Source organism: Bos grunniens, chromosome 13 (assembly GCF_055505025.1).
Source record: "Bos grunniens cultivar Pamir isolate PY7600 chromosome 13, Bosgru_T2T1.0, whole genome shotgun sequence".
NCBI classification, from domain to species: domain Eukaryota; kingdom Metazoa; phylum Chordata; class Mammalia; order Artiodactyla; family Bovidae; genus Bos; species Bos grunniens.
This window is the reverse complement of record NC_141177.1, coordinates 21,461,463-21,472,281: the sequence shown is the minus strand read 5'-3', so window position 1 is coordinate 21,472,281 and position 10,819 is coordinate 21,461,463. Positions and strand designations below refer to the sequence as shown.

Genomic DNA, 10,819 nt, shown 5'->3' with positions numbered 1-10,819 from the left:
TCCTGCATTGATAGGCGGATTCTTAACCATTGAGCCACCAGGGAAGCCCCCTTCCTCACACCCTACACAAAAATTTACTCAAAATGAATCTAGACCCAAATGGAAAAGTTAAAACTGTAAAACTCTTTGAAGAAAACATAGCCATAAATCTTCATGACCTAGTATTAGGCAAGAGTTCCTTAAATATGACATCAAAAGCATAGCAACAAAAGGAAAAAAAATAGAAAATCTGGACATCATCAAAATAAAATTTTTGTGCTGCAAAGGATATCATTAAGAAAGTAAAAGACAACCCATAGAATGGGAGAAAATATTTGCAAATCATGTATTTGATAAGGAATCACAACCAGACTATATAAAGAACTCTTACAGCTCAATAATAAAAGACAAAGAAGCTAATTTAAAAATGGACAAATGATGACCACACATTGATCCAAAGAAGATATATAAATGGCCCTTAGTTCATAAAAGGTGCTAAATATCATTAGCCATCAGGGAAATGCAAATTAAACCCATAAGATACTACATCATGACCACTTGGTTGCCTATTAAAAAAAAAAACAGATAATAACAAGTGTTGGCAAGGATGCGGAGAACTCAGAACCCTCACATACTACTGGGAGGAATTTAAAAGGATGCAGCCACTTTGGAAAATCATCTAGCAGTTCTTCAAAAGGTTAAATGGAATTAGCATCAGTTGACAGTTCAGTAGCTCAGTCGTGTCCAGCTCTTTTCAACCCCATGGACTACAGCACGCCTTGTCCATCACCAACTCCTGGAGCTTGCTAAAACTCATGTCCATCCAGTCAGTGATGCCATCCAACCATCTCATCCTCTGTCGTCCCTTTCTTCTCCTGCCTTCGATCTTTCCCAGCATCAGGGTCTTTTCCAATGAGTCAGTTCTTTGCATCAGGTGGCCAAAGTATTGGCACAAAGAATTAGCATATGACCCAACAATTCCACACCTAGGAGATATATATCCAAGAGAAATGAAAACATACATTCACACAAAAACTTACATGAATGTTTACATTCATAAAAGCTAAAAGCAGAAACAACCCAAATGTCCATAGACTGATGAATGAATAAAATAAATTGTGGTATGACCATGCAATGGAATACTGTTCACCAATAAAAAGGAATTAAGTCTGATGCATGTGTGACATGGATAAACCTTGAAAACATTAAGCTAACTGAAAGTCAGTTACAAGGGTCACACATCGTATGATTTCATTCATAGAAAATGTCCAGAACAGGCAAATCCACAGAGGTCCAAAGAAGATTGTCTTTTCAGGGGAGGCACATGGCATGTGGGATTCTAGTTTCCCAATCAAATCTGTGCCCCCCTGCATTGCAAGCATGGAGTCTCAACACTAGACTGCCAGGGGAGTCCCAAGAAGATTGTGTTTTATGGGAATGGCTGCCTCAGACCAGTGGAGAGGACTGGGGGAAATGGGAGTGGGGTCCTTCATGGGATGATGAAAATGTTCTAAAATTGACGGTGGTGACGGTCTCACAGCTCAGCGTGTGCTAAAAAACACTAAATCATATGCTTTAAATGGGTGAATTATGTATGTTGGAGAAGGAAATGGCAACCCACTCCAGTGTTCTGGCCTGGAGAATCCCAGGAATGGAGGAGCCTGGTGGACTACAGTCCATGGGGTCGCACAGAGTCGGACACGACAGAGTGCGCACACACACATATGTCATGAGCCTCATATCTGAAAAAAGAGCCTGTGCTTTGGACCCACGATAAGACTTCTAGAAACTCCTAGGGAATTGTTCACAAAAACATGCCAAAAGCTTTCCATCACAGTGTTGTATGTAACGGCAAAATTGTGAGAATAACCTAAGTGTCCCTCAGTAGGGAAATGAGTGGGTTATGTTCATTCCAGGATGGAACAATGGATTCATTAAAAATGAGAATCACAAGGACAAGGCCCAGGATACACTGCAAGATTTTTTAATTTTTTAAAAACAAGTTACAAAAATAAACCTGTAGCTTAAAGGGACTTGGGGCTTCTTGGTAGCTCGGTGATAAAGAATCCATCTACCAATGTGGGGGATAGGGGTTCGATCCCTGGTCCAGGAAGATTCCACATGCCTCAGAGCAACTAAGCCCGTGCACCACAACTGCTGAAGTCCACACGCCCTGGAGCCTGTGCTCTGCAACAAGAGAAGTCACAGCAGTGAGAAGCCCACATGCCACATCCAAGAGTGGCCCCTCTCGCCACAACTAGAGAGGGCACAGGCCCAGCAGCAAAGACTTCGAGCTGCCATGAATAAACAAGTGTTTTAAACAATAAGAAACAAGAAAGGGATTTAAAATACAAGATTTTTTTTAAAGCAAAATTATAGCATCTAGGGTTTTCCTCGTAGCTCAGCTGGTAAAGAATCCACCTGCAATGCAGGAGACCCCAGTTTGACTCCTGGGTCAGGAAGATCTCTTGGAGAAGGGAATCGCTACCCACTCTAATATTCTTAACTGGAGAATTCAATAGACAGAGGAGCGTGGCGGGCTACAGTCCATGGGGTTACAAAGAGTCGGACACGCTTGAGCGACTAAGCACAGCACAGCATCTAGGGATGCACACTTGAGTGACAACAAGCAAGAAAGTGATCGTCTTAAAAATCTGGATAGTGGAAACTTTTTTGGGGGGAGGTAGGGAGCATGACTGAGATGGGGCACACTGAGGACTTCTCGGGGCAGGGAAGAGTTCTTCACCCGGGCAGAGGTTCCAAGGTGTTTGCCTTATAATATGCTGAGCTGAGCAAGCATTTTATGTAGTCTTTCTATGTGTTATATTTTACAATAAAAAGATTTAAAAGGGACTTCTCTGGTGGTCCAGTGCAGGGGACGAAGGTTTGATCCCTGATTGGAGAGCTCAGATCCCACAGGCTGCAGGGCAACTAAGCCCAAGCACCACAACCAGAGAAGCGGAGAGCCAGGACGAAAGGTCCCGCGTGCCGTAACTAAAATCTGATGCGGTCAGATAAATAAATAATTTAAAAAAAAAAAAAAAAGATTTAGAAAGGAAAGTAGGGCTTCCCTGCTGTCTCAGTGGTAAAGAATCTGCCTGCCAATGCAGGAGACATAGGTTTGGTCCCTGGTCCGGAAAGATCCCACATGCCAGAGCAACAAAGCCCGTGCGCCAGGATTACTGAGCTTGTACGTCAAAACTACTGAAGCCCGTGCGCCCTACAGCGCATGCTCTGCGGCAAGAGAAGCCGCCACAGTGAGAAGCGTGTGCGACGCAACTTGACAGAAGCGCCCGCTTTCCGGAACTAGAGAAAAGCCCAAGCAGCAGTGAAGACCCAGCACAGCCAGAATTAAGTAAATAATTACATACTTTTTAAAAGTATTTAATTATTCAATTTTTTAATTAAAAATATACTCATTCCAATTTTTAAAAATTGAGTATCATAGGATTCCATTCTTGTAAAAACTCTCTACCCCTATATGTGGATATGCAGAAAAACAGTCAGAAGTTTGAAATTTGGGGTGCTCTTTTTTTTTATATTTTTCTATTTTTTTTCCTGCAATGAACAGAAATTACTTTTACAGCCAGAAAAAAAAAAAAAAAAAAAGAATAAAGCTTTTTGCTGTGTCTTGGATATTTCCCTGGAGCTCTGGCACTGTGTGAGCAGAATGGGAGATTGGGATGGCCCTGAAGCAGCTGGCAGACGGCCCAGGGGCTGGGCAGGAGAAGACCAGGCCTAGCCACAACCCCAAGGCCCAGCCTGGACACTCGGCCACCTTCAGGTTGCAGGTGGCAGCTGCTGCCGGGCCATCATGCTGGCTTCCTTCTCCAAAGATGCTGGGAACGCAGTTTGGCCTGGCGAGCTGGATGGATGTCACACCGCTCCCATCTGTCCAAGTCTCCCATCGTGGGCCAAGGAGGAGAGCTGCAGGCAGAGGGTGGGGGTGGGAGAGGTGTGGGGCAGGTGCTCACCCTGCCTGGCTTTGCTACCAGCAGCAAAATTCCCATGGAAAAAGATAAATGAGTACTTTCTGCATGCTAGGCACTCATGCTGGTTGGAGCTGGGGGAAGGGAGTCTTGTGGTTCATTTTATTGAGAACTCCAAATGACCTGGGGCTTCCCTCGTGGCTCAGATGATAAAGAATCAGCCTACAATGCAGGAGACATGGGTTCGATCCCTGGGTCGGGAAGATCCCCTGGAGAAAGAAATGGCAACCCACTCCAGTATTCTTGCTTGGAAATTCCATGGACAGAAGAGCCTGGGAGGCTACAGTCCATGGGGTTGCAAGAGTCAGAAATGACTTAGCTACTACCACCATCAGCAGATGACCTAAAGGGTGGGTGGGATTGTCATCTTCATATTACAGGTGGCCAAAGTGAAGGCCAGGGAGGACTTCCCTTGTGGCCTAATGGTTAGGATTCTGGGTTTTTGCTGTGGTGGCCTGGGTTCAATCCCTGGTCGGGGAAGATCCTTCGAGTGCGTGGCCAGGGAGGCCCCCGGAGCAGTCACTATCCTTGAGTCTGGACTTAGCCAGGCCCCTCGTGTATACAGCTTCAGCGACTCCTCACAGGATCCCTGGAGGGTGGCTGCCCTCACTTTGCAGATGAGGACACAGAAGCTGAGGGAAGAAGTCAGCTGCCCACCCCTTACAGCACCTGTGTGAGAAGGATGGCAGCCTCTTGCAGCCTTGAGGGGGTGGCCATGTGCCCACCTCTGCGGACCAGCTCCTAGTCGAGCTAGTGATTGTATTATAATCTCGGGAGCATGTGTGACAGTGGCCACTTTCATGGACACCCTCTCATTTGCTGCTTTCAACAGGCTTATAAATCTTCAGTCTGGCTGTATTTCCCCCCATTTTAAAGCCTGGAAGCCCAGACAGTTGAGTGAGGGGGCCAAGAGGACCTGGAGCCTCCATCACGCAGCTGCTGTCCCTGGTCTGCCCCGGGGATGACAGGCGCCAAATCCTGGAGAGGGGTGCGGCCAGTCTGCTTCCCGCTGCTCTCCAAAGGAGCAGGCCCCCCTCCTGGCTGAGCGCCCCCAACACCTACACTCCCAGTAGGAGAGAGGACACCCAAGGGCAAAGTGCCAGGGACAGCTGCCAGGTCTCATGGGATCCAGGACCCTCCACGACCTCTGCCCGAGAGCATCTTGTACACTTCATTGGTCAGCAGCCAGCCAGCTGGTGTCATGGGGCTCACATCACTAGAGAGGCCAGACCGCCACCCAGGAGAGGGGCCCCTTCTCCCTGAGTGACGGCCGCCAGCCAGGCACTGACTGTGCTAGCCACCAAAGCCTCCCCATGCTTTCAATATCAGCCTCATTTTACAGAAAAGGCAATGGAGGTTCAGAGACGTTGAGTGACACAGCCGGCAAGCTTCAGTTTTAACCAAGAAGGGACAGAGGAAGGCACCCTTCAGTGGGAGGGAAGGGAGCCATATGGAAGAGGTGGGGAGAAGGCAGGGCTGGCATCGTGAGCTCTGACTCTCGTGGGACATAACTTACTCATCCATCCACCCAGTCTTGGTTCCTCTGCACATCCGTGGACCCTCTTCACGTGCCAGGGTCTTTGCTGGGCACTGAGGACTCAGGTAAACCTGGCTGATCTCCGCTCTCCCAGAGCTCATGGCCTGGCAGGGCAGGAGGGAAAGGGGAAGTGAAGCAGCCTGAGGCCCCTGCTGGCCTCGATTCACTAGTAGTTCCTGAGGGTCTACTGCAGGCCAGGCCTAGTGCTGGGCTCTGACGGTACAGGGCTCCTGCCCTCCTGAAGCATACATTCCAGAATGTCCAGCTTTGAATCCCAAAAAAGCCCTGCTTGCGTGACTCCTGAGCTCCAACTACAACAGGAGATTTCTTGGGAAGGGCTGGGGGAGGCAGCAGACCTCATGGGTCTCCATGGGTCATACCGAGGCCTGGTTCTGGGCTGGTGAGCAGGGATCTGGAAAAGGCAGGGAAGCCTGATAAGTGCCTTGCTAGGGACTACATCAGGGCCGTGGGGAGGCCTGAGCTATTCCAAGGGGTCTGGAGTCATCCAGTCTGGACAACCGGAATGCCAAGGGCCAGCCATTTGGAGGAAAGCCACAGACTCCTGGGGCCGGGGACAGGGGAGAGAATCGGAGCCGGGAGAGGGTCCATGGCTCTTACAGGGCAAAGGTTCCTTGCTGAGGCCACCCAGGCCCCACCAAGCCCTGGTTCCTTTCGTCCCTAGTGAGGCAGTGCTGGGTCAGAGGCGCCATCATGGGGTTTGATTCCAGCCACTCCAGGGTCAGTTCCACGCTACAGCCTAGGGAGAGGAGATACGGAGCCGTAAGAGGACTTGCCCGAGTCCACACGTCAGCTCATCACAAGCAGAGGGTGAGCAGCGAACGGCCCAACCCTTTCCTCCAGCTGGCATCCTGGGACGCTGCCCAGAGGACGGGCACACCCACGCTGGCTCCGGGCACAGAGGGAAGCCCTCTTCCTCACCCTCCCCGGTGGTGCTGCTAGGTTTTATTGTTCATTTTTTCCAAAAGCTCATCCTTTGTTGTTGCTCAGAGATGTTAAACCAAGGGTCTTTCTCAGTGTGACTGGCAGACAGCATGGCTGAGGGTCCTTCCATCTCGGTGACCGAAAAGCTGGGTTTATATTTTTAAGTGGAAGTTTTAAAACTGCCCAATTCCCTTGGTTAAAAAAAAAGAGAAAGAGCATCAAAAGAGAAGAATTAAAAAGGAGGAGAATGGCTAAATTATTAATAGAATATTATACAGCCATTAAATAACTTTAAAGGAAATATGAATGCTGTGAAAAAGTGTTCACAATATAATGTAATGTGGGGTGGGGGGAGGAGGGGGAATCAGCTATAGAGTACGGCCACAATTAAAACACACACTAATATATTCATGTGTGACCCATGCAGAAAAACAGGACTGGAGAGAACTGCAACAAAACTGCAAGTGTTATCTCTGAGCACCGGGATGATGGATGACTTTCATTTTCTCCTTTCTACCTTTTTGTAGTTCCCAAATTTTATAATGAGTACGAATTGCTTTTATAATTAGACATAAAACAAAAAGCAGTGTCGGGCTTACTCTAGCCCAAGCTCACCCTCCCCACCTTGCCCCTTCCCCCACACCAAGCCGGGGGCCGCTGGCCTCTGTCCCCGCCAGAGGTCAGGGGACTCACCAGCCACCCCAGCCCATGGAGGAACCAGCAAGGGGATGCTGCCCTCTTGGGGCCCAGGCTCCCCCCAACAGGTCCTCTGGAAGGGTCTGTAAATTTCCTGGCTGGGGACTCTGGGAGATGATCCTCCCCAGGGCTGAGAGTCAGAACATTCATTATCTACTATGAGAGAAGCCGTCTTCTTTGTTCCTTGTGTTTCTTTCAGAGAGCAGGAGGGCAGAAGGAGAACTGGCCTTTGTCGTCTTCAGGCAGGCTCCCAGCTTCCCCGTGTGGGACTGGAACGCCTGGGCCACCTGGTCCCCTGGGGCCCTTCTAACCCCAACGCTCCCGGCTGTGTCTAACCTGAGTGGCAAAGGCCCAGGGGCGCTGGCCCTGTCTTAGAAAAGCCATCCGGATTCATTCAAGAGCAGTGTTTGGAGAAGACTGGAGAGTCAGAAAGTGGCATTTGCCCTGTCCCCAGTGGCCCAGCCCTGTGGCTGGCAGGCACCTGCTTTTGCCCACCCTGCTCTCACCCACAGGGGCTGGGCCAGCAGAGGTTTCCAGAGGCGGGTGGGGGGGGGCTCCCTGCTCTCCAGAGGGGGACCAGTTCCCAGAACAGCGCCCTCACTTCCTTTCTGCCACCTCCTCCCGGTTCTGGAAGCTTCTGTCCTCCTCCCCGGCTATTTTAGCAATCAGGTCACCCGTGGGCTCCCTCTGAGCTTGTGGCCAATTAAAACCCACAGGACTCTTCACAGAAACGGTGGTGCTGCCTCCTCCTCCAGATCCTGCCTTGGTCGGCGTCCTCGGGATGAGAACACAGTGAGCTAGTGGTCCTCGCGTAGCAGGAGGCGGGGTTCTTGCTCAGGAACGGAGGCCATGCACTGCTTCTGTCCCCATGGTGGCCCTGCAGGGGCGGCTGATGGCAGGGAGGGAGCGCTGGGCACAAGGACACTGGGGTGACCTGCACTTCTGTGTGCTCCCACACGATGCCCCGTCAGCGCTGGAGAGAGGACAGCCCTCCCTGTGTCTTCACCGGCCCCAGGCAGCAAGCTAAGACTCATCTGGAGGGGAGTCGAGTGACCCGTCGAGGTCACGTGCTGGTGAGCAGCAGAGCTGAGACGGACCCTGGGGAATCCCAGCAAAGCCCAAGTCCTCTGGCCCTGGTGTTTCCTGAGGGCCTGGCAGACGGTGGCAACTGGCCCGGCTGCCAGATGAGTTCTCATGAAGCCTGGGAGGCTCTGCAGCCCGAGGTCTACCCAGGCAGCAGGTTCCCAGCACCCCACGAAAAGCCCAAAGCCCCTTTACAGCCCGTGTGTTCCACTCAGAGCCACTGACTACCTACCCCTGGTTCAGGGAAACCCTGGCCAATAGCAGGAGGAGCCCTCTGACCTAAGACCCCTGCCCCCACCTCCAGGTGGAGGAGTCTGGGCCAGCTCTCATCCTTCCCCCGAACTCAGGCCTCTGACTGACCATCGGCCTTCCCCAACCGAAGAGGACCCAGGTACTGGGCTAAAACTAGAGCCTCCGGAGTCTGCATCCCATCTGGAGGGAGAAAGATGAAAAACACCTGCCAACAGGACTTCCCTGGTAGTCCAGTGGTTAGGACTCTATGTGCCAGTGCAGGGGACACAGGTTCGATCCCTGGTCCGGGAAGATCCCATATGCCCCGGGGCAACTCAGTCCGTGAGCCACAACTATTAAGCCCGAGTACCCTACTCGGGTAGGGCAGAGCCCACGCTCTGCAACAAGAAGAGCCACCGCAATGAGAATCCCATGCACCACTGTTTGCGGCAACTAGAGAAAGCAATGAAGACCCAGCACAGCCAAAAAGAGAAAAATGTTGAAACAAAAACAAAAACATGCAAACAGAAGGGTTCTCTGTGGTCCTGCAATGGAGGCATGTGGTCAGGCAGCAGGGGTGGGGGTGGGGCGGGGCAGCTGAGAAGGGGGTGGAGAAGAGCTTTGGGAAGAGGGATCAGGGGCTGGGAAGAGCTTGGCGCCCTGCAGGAGCTGAAGGAAAGCCAGCGCGGCTAGAGAGGCACCGTCCAATAGGAACAGAATGCCAGCCACATGTGCAACTTACAATTTTCTAGTAGCCACAGGAAGAAGAGGAAAAAGAGGGAGTTGGTACGGGGTGTTTGTCCAGGCTGGTTCCACCACAGTTTCCTTTAAGATCACACTGACCTTGGACCCAAGGCTGCCTTACAGAGTACTCAGTGTTCCCAAAAATACACCTTTCACAACAGTCTTAAAGTTTGCAGCAGAAGAATTTAAAGTTCCTTTAGCAACAAGTGCACCTATTACCAACGGTGACACAGAGATAAATCCCGTGCAGACAGCTGGAAATGCTTTTCCAAAGCATGGTTCAGAACCATTAATTATTCCTAGAGGTTTAGAGATCATGTTGGAAGTTGTTATGCTACTTGGAACACACAATTACCTTTCAGAATAAATACCAGGATTGTTGTTAAAAAAAAAAAAAGTAAAAAGAAAAAACAGGTGAATTTCATTTTAATAATGTATTTTATTTAACCCAATATACCTCAAATGTTATCATTTCAACATAGAGTCAATATAGAAATTATTATCATTATAACCCTGTGATAGACATGTAACCCTGTCTTAACAGTTGCCTTCCTCCCAGGAAGAGATCTGCATAGTTGCTATTTAACAAAGTCTACAGGAACTCAACCAGAAACATTTTGCCAAAGGCTCAGAATTGAAACGGCTGCCACTTTCTGTATCTCAAAGAATCACTGCATTTCTGAGCAAGAAAAGATAAATCTTCTAACGCTCAGTATCAACTAGTGATGAGGTGATCTCTGGGACCAGCCTGCCTGCTCTTGAATCCCTGCTGTCTTTCTAACTAACCGTGTGACCTTGGACAAGATAATTGATCCTTTTGGGTTAGTGTTTCCTCATCTGTATTCCAGAGGTATCATAATCTCTACCTCTGGGGGTGACTGGGAGGAGTAAATGGGTTTATACCTATAAACGCAGTTGGCTGACTTCCCTGGTGGCACAGCGGCTGAGAATTTGTCTGCCAGTGCAGGGGACACAGGTTCGATCCCCGGTCCGGGAAGATTTCATATGCTGCAGGGCAACTAAGCCCGTGCTCCACAACTACTGAAGCCCACACACCTAGAGCCTGTGTTCCACAAGAGAGGCTACCGCAGACAGAAGTCTGTGTACCACCACGAAGAGCAGCCCCTCGCTTGCTGCAACTAGAGACAGCCCAAGCCCAGAAATGAAGACTCAGTGCAATCAAAAAATTAATAAAATTTTTAAAAAGTAAAGTGTGCGATTTTTTTTTGAAAAAGAAAACCAGTGGCTAGCATAGTGCCTGGCTTATATGAGGCACTCATTACACCTGATCTATTATGATTGTTGCTGTTATTACTAACAGATGAGATGACTAAGGCCAAGGGACAGGAGGGGACCTGCTCAGTGTCACATAACAAACCTGCAGCCAGGCAGGAAACAGACTCTAAATTTTCTGATTTCTGGCTCCCAGTTGGAAATGCTGGTCATCCCTTCATTCAGACAGTTTGCATGTTCTCCTCATGTGCCAGGTGCCATGCTGGCCGCTGGGGGACACGCTGAGATGGCACAAGCTCCATCGCTGCAATATCAAGGCTTTCTAGTTCAGAAGGAAAAAAGCTCTTTGTCAGCCAACCTGGACTACAGGGGGAGGGAGGTTTTG

The 10,819-nt window shown here is 49.8% G+C and overlaps 1 long non-coding RNA gene across 2 annotated transcripts; it reads right to left on the bottom strand.

Annotated features, from left to right (window-relative positions):
* Positions 1-1,947: 1,947 nt before the first annotated feature.
* LOC147360412 (uncharacterized) lies at positions 1,948-8,604 on the bottom strand. 2 transcript variants are annotated; one of them, XR_015139139.1, is made up of 3 exons: positions 6,124-6,262; positions 5,485-5,609; positions 1,948-2,166 (listed from the first exon to the last, which is right to left on the bottom strand). It is a non-coding gene; the product is annotated as an uncharacterized LOC147360412 (long non-coding RNA). The 2 variants fall into 2 exon arrangements; XR_015139138.1 differs by lacking the exon at positions 1,948-2,166 and adding an exon at positions 3,348-3,906 and having other exon boundaries at positions 6,124-8,604.
* Between the last annotated feature and the right edge of the window lie 2,215 nt (positions 8,605-10,819).